A 7,924-nucleotide genomic window follows, 5' to 3' on the forward strand; every position below is an offset into this window, starting at 1 on the left:
CTCCAGCATTCATGATTGATAGTTTCCTAAAAGATTAATAAAAAGTTTTTTCTCTTAAAAATGTACTTGAAACTTTTTTTTTGCATTTGGAGCATTAAAGTTTTTTATTGTGTACCTAGTTGGTATGAACGTTGAGACATTGATTACAGAAACTGAGTTTTGGCAAATTAATATGAATTTACAGGGTCACATTACTTAAAAAAATAAGAAACTGGCTATTAGTTTTTTTTTTCAGTTAAATTGACAGGAAGAATTATTATCCAAAGGACCTCCTTTTGCTTCAGTAAAAGAGTTTAATTCATTTTCCTACAACAAGGCCCTGCATGATTCCGGACCCACCTACATCAACCACTGCCTGAGATTCCACAAACCCTCCAGGCAACTCTGCCCCAGCTTCCTTGCTCTGGTGCATCCCCCGCGTACAACGCAGCAGAGCAGGAGGACGCTCCTTCTCCTACCTCGCAGTCAGGGCCTGGAACGGCCTCCCCCTGCACCTCAGGACCCCCCCTACTCTACATTAGTTCCGTAGGACGCTGAAAACCTGGCTCTTCAACTGAGACCCTGGACTCTGCCAGCATCTGGATACCTTCACAGGTGAGAAGTCTCGCCCCACAATTCGACTGATTGATTGAGGGTGACCAGACAACTCCACCCAAAATAACACATTGTTCTAGTCCTGGATTTTTCTTACGCATCATTATCTTTACCTGTACTAGTTCAATTGGATTAACCAAAGTAAACCAGTGCTATATAAAACAAGTATATTGGCAAAGCTAGTAGGTCTCACCTACACTAGGGCTATTGGCTTTTTCAGTGTTTTTTTTTTTTTTAACCATGTTGTTCTGCAGCACGGTTGTTGTGCAGCATGGCAGGAAGTTAGAAAAGAAAAACCACTATGACGCGGTCAGCGCTACTGTGTCATAGAACTTTTTTAAACCTTTCAGCTGTACTGCACAGCAGTCGTGCAACTGTACAACATGGCTGAACAGGAATTTGCAATGCATTGGATCTCACATTTGCTTGAGTTAGAGTTAATGGTGTTGTAAATCCCTAACTGGACTTTTCTTGCCACATAAATTTGACACTAGTGTCTAGCTAGATGAAAAACATCTAAGAGAGGAGGGAATGTTACCAATAAGCAACACACTTAAGCATAGCAGCATGGGATTTGTTTTCAGTAAAAATCAGTAAAAGACATAGCAAGCGTGCTTTCCGCCAGGTACCGCACTGGGGAGGCATATGATGGAAATAACACCCACATGGCTTTCTCAACCAGAAAATGAAAAGTATCAGTTGGCATAAGCGAGCCGACTCAAAGCGCTATGGCCACCATGAGCGTGAGTGTGAAGGAGAGACACAAAAGGGAAAATAAGTTAGCTCACAGTCAAACATATTTGCAATCATGCAATTATACATGTAACAAGGTTGGTGTCCAAGCGGTAACCAAACTGCCCAAGGCAGGACAAAAGTAAAGCATTTATCAATTACATCAAGTGATTTGTAAAAGCAAGCCCATGAATGAGTAAAAGTGATGGGCATGAGGTGGGCATGGTTAAGAACCCACAATACTTTCAACAGGCCAACGCACTTGGTCGCTCGACCTATAAGTACTTTGCTAATGCCAGCAGCTCTCACTTACACAAGACCTACTGGCTTTGCCAGTGCTTGTTTGAGATGACTTCTGCACTCAGCAAATAGTCCTTGCCAGATGTTGAAACCATACACTTCATGCATTGCAATGGAAGCTCTTCTTAGGAGGGATTTTAACAGAGCTATTAAGCAATACCATTGCACTGAGAAATAAATACTCCTCTGGGTTGATCCATGATGTGATTGACACACAGGCCAAAGGCTGAAATGGACTCACCCAGAGTGCGGTGTCTGTGTATGTTATCTGAGGCCACTGCTACCCTATTGTGGTGAAGGAGCTGGGAAAATGAGGAGGGCTGGAGAGTGATGGGCTATCAGGGACATCATTCAGGGGTTGTCGAGGTCAGAGTTGCAACCCTAGGCTTTTCCTTGCGACCCGTGGCTTCAGAGGTGGCAAAATAAGTGCCAAGAACACAGGGGCGGATCATCCTTATAGGCGCTGGTGCTCTGCCATACTTGTTTTCAACCCATTTCTTATGACTAGTAGTAGTGTTGTTGATAGTGAATGCTGGTCTATTATTCACTATTAGAGTAATAGAAATGGAGTTAGCACCTGGAGGGAGCTGCAATGGGATATTTACTTTCAGTTGAGGTAACTAAAAAAGGTTTTAAGTTTGTGTGTGTGATTACGGATTAGGAAGTGTGTGAAAGTGTGCATCTGTATGTAGAAAATATGCTTCTGTCTGCAAGCATGTGTGTGAGAGTGAGTGAAAGTGCGTGGGTAAGGGTGAATTCAAATGAGACTAAGTGTGAATGAATGAATGAATCAGAGATGGAATAAATAGGAGTGATTGAGAATGAGGGAGTGAGAGTAAGAATGAGTGCAGGTGAGTGTAAGTGAGAATGAATGTGCCCATGCATCCACTCCCTCCGACCACACCAGAAACCTCAGAATCATCATTGACAACAAACTCACCATGAAATCACTGATCAACACCGTCTCCTCCGCCTTCTTCCTCACTTTGTGCATCCTACGTAAGTTCTTCAAGTTGCTACTCCTACACACGAGATGCACTGTGACACAGGTCCTCATCACCAGCCAACAGGATTGGCAACGCTCTCTACGTAGGAATCTCCACACACCTCCTACAGAGACTTCAGACCACACAGAACGCTGCAGCCAGACATCCTCGGCCTTCCCCGATGAACCCACTTCATACCCCACCTCAGGCAACTCCACTGGTTCCCCGTACAGAAGAGATGACAATTCAAGCTGCTGATCCATGCACACAAGGCTCTAAACAACCAAGGACCCGTGTACATTACCACCACCTGAATTTCTACCAAACATTGAGTAGACTCTGCTCTGCCTCACTTCACTTGCCCATACTCCTGCATCTACAGAAACAGAAATGGAGGCCACTCCTCTCACACCACAGCAGAAACCTGGAGCAGCCTCCCCACACACCTCCAGACCATCACCTCACTTCTGGAATTCTGAGTGGCCCTCAAGACCTGACTGTTCGAGTAAGCCTCCGGGGCCTGCAAGCGCGTGGATACCCTATCGGATGATAAGCTGCACTTTATAAATCCTGATTGATTCATTAAATGTGTACTAGTAAGTGAGTGAGAATGAATGAATGAGCGTGAGTGTGAGTTAATGTAAGTGAGAATGTGATGTTGCTTGTGAGGCTGTAGTTTGCCCTGACTCAACAAAAGTAATTCTTGCCTTACAGACACACCCATGGCAAAATACTGGTGCTGTCACACTGGAGGCAATTCTTAGCATGTCAAGCACCTACGTCAAAATAGTGTCACTTGCATTATGGAGGCTATTTTTAGCATAATGAGCTCCCTTGGTAAAATACTGGTACTGGAATACTAGAGGAAACTCTTGGCAAATGAGGTCCTGGAGATAAAAAAAGATGCTGTTGCTGGCACACTTAAGGACATTCTTCGCAATGAATCACTAACAGAAAAATGTTGGTGCTATGGTTACATTTTGACATAAAGATTGACCATTGTATTTGGAGGCCATTAATGGCAGCCTTCTGGCATTGCTATATTGTATGCAAAGTTCAACATAAAGGAGGCAGCCATGGCGTACGGGGGCACCCATGATAAAATATGGCCTTGGCACAATGGAAGTAGTTTTTGACATATTCGGCACCCATAGAATATTTTGAAAAAAAAATGAGGTCAACCCCAGGGTTCATTGGCTTTGCACACCATGAAAGGACTTGTATATTTAACAAGTGCCGTTTGTAAGCCTATATCTTTTTAGCAAACTTATGTGAAAATTGTGATTTCAAGTGCTATATTTGACTCAATTATTTTCAAAAAATTCTCAGGAGCTGGGTGACAGCCTCCCTGGACTTCCCGAGAAGAGGTCTGTGTCACTCGCTTTGCTTGATTCATTTGTTAGAAAATGTTGCTCCACACCACTGTCAAAGCTAGTGTCAGTGCCCTTATATAGGCGGCTTATAAAATAGATGTTGTCTGTGTTGTGTAGCTAGAGTAATCATACAATTAATATGGAATTTTAAAGATGTCAATTATTGTGATGCCGTCAGGGTTAGAGTCATGTGACATCGTTTCCTAGGAAGATTCAGGGTCAAATATAATATGATGTCACTTCCTGCCATCTTATAAAGGTCAAAGGGCGTGTTTTATGTAATTTCCGCTACCCCTGTCATTTCGACCTGCCAAGCACTAGAACCGATTTTGCTCATTATCTTGTGTTGTCAAGCAGTGCCCTGGGCTGATGCCAGATTTCTTGAACATGCAAAGAGATCTCTGAGGCAGAACACCAATAGTTGTTTAACAGACAGAAGAGAACAGTTGTTCTGTTAGTGACAGAAAAACCAGAGTGGCCTTACTTGGTGCAAGATGGAGTCCATTAGGAGCTGCATGCAAAATGTTCTAGTAGAGAGCACAAGTCATAGTGCACAAGGTCCGCATGCATGCTGCATGTGTCCCGAACATATAAGCAAGTATCACCACGCACAGTCCACTATATACAAGCAGTGATAACAAAGGACCCCGAGGATGCAACAGAAGATGAACAGACTCCTCTCTAAAATGTGCATGTATGGACATCATTTAGGGGTTGCCAGGGGTCGCGTATGCGACCGGTGGCACTGCCTTTGCAACCCCTGGCCTCAGAAGTGTCGAATTTAGTGCCAGGAACACAGTGGTAGCTCGTATGTCTGTTGGGGCTCCACTCTCTTTGTTTTCTGTCAATTTTTTTGTACACTAATAATGAATATTTAACATATTACTCACTATTAGTTTAATAAAAATGGAGTACAGTTAGCTGGAATCTGCCCTTCCATGGCTGCTGGGATAATTAACAAGCATTTGCAATGCAATGGGTCTCACATTTGCTTGAGTTTAGAGCTATTATTGTTGTAAACTCCTAACTGGACTTTTCTTGCCACATAAGTTGAAAATAAAAAGTGAAACAGTTGACATAAGCAAGCCGATTCAAAGCGCCATGGCCGCCATGAGCGCGAAGAAGACACAAAAGGAAAAAGAAGTTCACTTGCAGTCAAACTTATAGGCAATCGTGTAATTATCCATGTAACAGGGGCAGTCTGCAAGGCGGTAACAAAACTAACCCACGGAGGGGCAAACGTAAGGCATTTTCCAAGGATAATAAAGGATTTTTAAAGGGCAAGCGCACGAGTGAGTGAAAGTGATGGGAGTAAGGTGGGCGTAGTTAAAAGCCCAAATAGATAACTAAACGGCGGAAAAAGCAGCGCTTGTGCACTGCTATCCTCAACCTAAAAAGGAGTATCTAAACATTTCCTACTAAAGAGCCTTTGTCTCGATTAGTGACCTCTCAGGAAAACATTAGTCGCAATGCCCCGTTCACCGCAATGAAGACATCTCACCCGACATGATGGGGGGCCACCAGCCCATGGTACAGAAATAAAACTCCTTTACCATAGGCAGTATGCTCACTGTTAACAGCCAATGGCGTTAGGCGAGAGAGCATAACTCCACTGAAATGAGCCAATAGCGAGAGAGCATAACTCCACTGAAATGAGCCGAGCTAAGACATGAACGACGTTTCAAGCCAATGGCTGCAAGAAGCTGGTCGAAGAAAGATACTGCTTGAAGGGGTCAGACTCCAAGCTCATTCCATGTGTATTTGTACCAAGATGTCTGTTTGACAATTGCTCTGCCAAGACCCAGACCTAAAGTAGCACTTTGTGTGGAAATCAATCCACTTGCACCCAAGTTATTAGACTGAATTTTCAAAGTTTGACCTGCAGAGTTTTAGAAACGGATCACTCGAGGCTGCTCTGCTGGTCATACCTGAACTACAATCGTGATCCATCTTTAAGGGTGAAAACGAATGTGCCTCACACAAAGAAGTATTTACACTCAGGAATTAGGATCATGAGTGGACAATTTTACCAAAAAAACAACAGTGAAGGTTAAATGAAAATCTGGTGCAAAAAGTTTGCTGGTTGAGTGTGAAAATGAACAAGAACTGGCAATGAAAAACGAGCCCCCCTCCAAGTTGTACATCACAAAGCACTTTTTCTGTAGCTGTAGTGCGGAGTTCACCAGTGCTATTTAATTGCGCGCTAAGGGGGTCCCAGAAGCAAATTAACAAAAGGCATTTCTTATCCAATGCTTGCTTTCTTGTAAAGTTCAAATAAACCCACATAAAGGAGCTTTGATAAATATTGCTTTCGGCAAGACACTGGAACCTATATATTTCATGTAAGGTAGTGAATTACTACACAGAGGGTTACTTCCATGGTTATGTCGCCCCCATTCATCGGGATAGTTGCATCCCTGCTCCATTTTAGGGAACAGCTTAAGATAAACCTTTAATGTGAGGCACATCCACCCAGACATCCCCTCACAGGACCTAGCCACGCCTCGAAGCAAGTGGGGACGTCGTAGCTTTTTACCTCGTACAAAGTTCTGTTATCTTTCTGTTATGTTTGAACAATATAAATGAACAACAGTAGTTGTATATTCTGCATTATATTTTAGCCATTTAGGGAGATTTTGACAATTTATCAAAGTGTATCTGATTTCAGGAATAGAGTTTTCTTAGCTGAACACACGATAATGCAGCGTAATGACATGTAAGGCACCACGTGCCCAACAGCACTGCCCACAGCCTGACCTCTTCTAACCCACGCCGCATGAAAGCAGTGATGCCGAACAATTAAACTGCACAACCAGTCGTGAAAAACTACCCAGAATAAATTGTCCTTTGATATATGGAGAATGCATGTAAAAGTGTTGAAAGAATGCATCTAAAAAGTTAGGAAGAGCTTTCGGCCGAGATGCATATCACGCACCTTGGTGGTCTCCATTTGCATGAAAATGCTGGCCTGTTGCTGATAATGTGACGTGCGGACACTGGAAGGGGTCGTTTCCGGCCACGTCGGGTCAAATCCCTGACTTTCCAGAGAGTGGTCCCATCCCAGCAGGTAGGCGTGCACAGCAGCAAGGCCAGGACTGGAGAGCGCTGGGCCTTCCTTCAAAGAGGCCTCGCCTATAGCTCAAATGGTGGTAGGGTTTGTGCCCGGCTCACGTGCTTAACGTAAAACACGGATCAAAAAGTACTTTAACTGAGGATCTGGGGCCCGGAGTGTGGCAGAACAATGAAACTACCGTCAAGCAGATCCAATACACCTACTTTTCATGAGGGAGCAAAGCACTCGTTACAAATTCGGGACAAAAAGGTTTGGAACCATCGAAGGTTACGAAAATTGTCAGCACCGTCTTGGGAAAGTTTTATTAATATGCCCAACCTACCAGTCAATGCTAAAACGAAAATTAGGTGTCAAAGGAAATATCCCGCAACCCTCAAGAGTTCATAAAACGTCCTAGAGTTGTTTGTTTTTGGCGAGTTGAACTACACTGGAAGTCCTAGCAGCAACCAAGAACAAGCATTTTCAATGCAATGGGTCTCGCATTTGTTCGAGTTACAGCTATTAGCATTGTAAAGCAAAAAAAAAAAACACGCAGCGCGATCGCGCTATGTGAAATGCGGTGAGATCGCGCTGAGTGGAAAATAAACAGATAAAGTAGTCCAGACCCCAACCTGAAAACATCGAGCCTGATATGTTTTCAGTAGTTTACCGGTGCTGTGTAGGTGGGCTAAACACCGGAAAAGGCATGACGTATGCATGACTTTCACAAATGAAAGGAAGCGGATTTTAAAAGGCAAGTGCACGAGCCAATGAAAGTGACTGTCGTGGCATGGGCCTGGTTGGAAGCCCAAAGGGAGAATACAACAGGGGACGGAGCACTTTGCGCTCGCCCATGAAAATGAGCATTTCACGGCACTCCACCTTTG

Source organism: Pleurodeles waltl, chromosome 7, assembly GCF_031143425.1.
Source record: "Pleurodeles waltl isolate 20211129_DDA chromosome 7, aPleWal1.hap1.20221129, whole genome shotgun sequence".
NCBI classification, from domain to species: Eukaryota; Metazoa; Chordata; class Amphibia; order Caudata; family Salamandridae; genus Pleurodeles; species Pleurodeles waltl.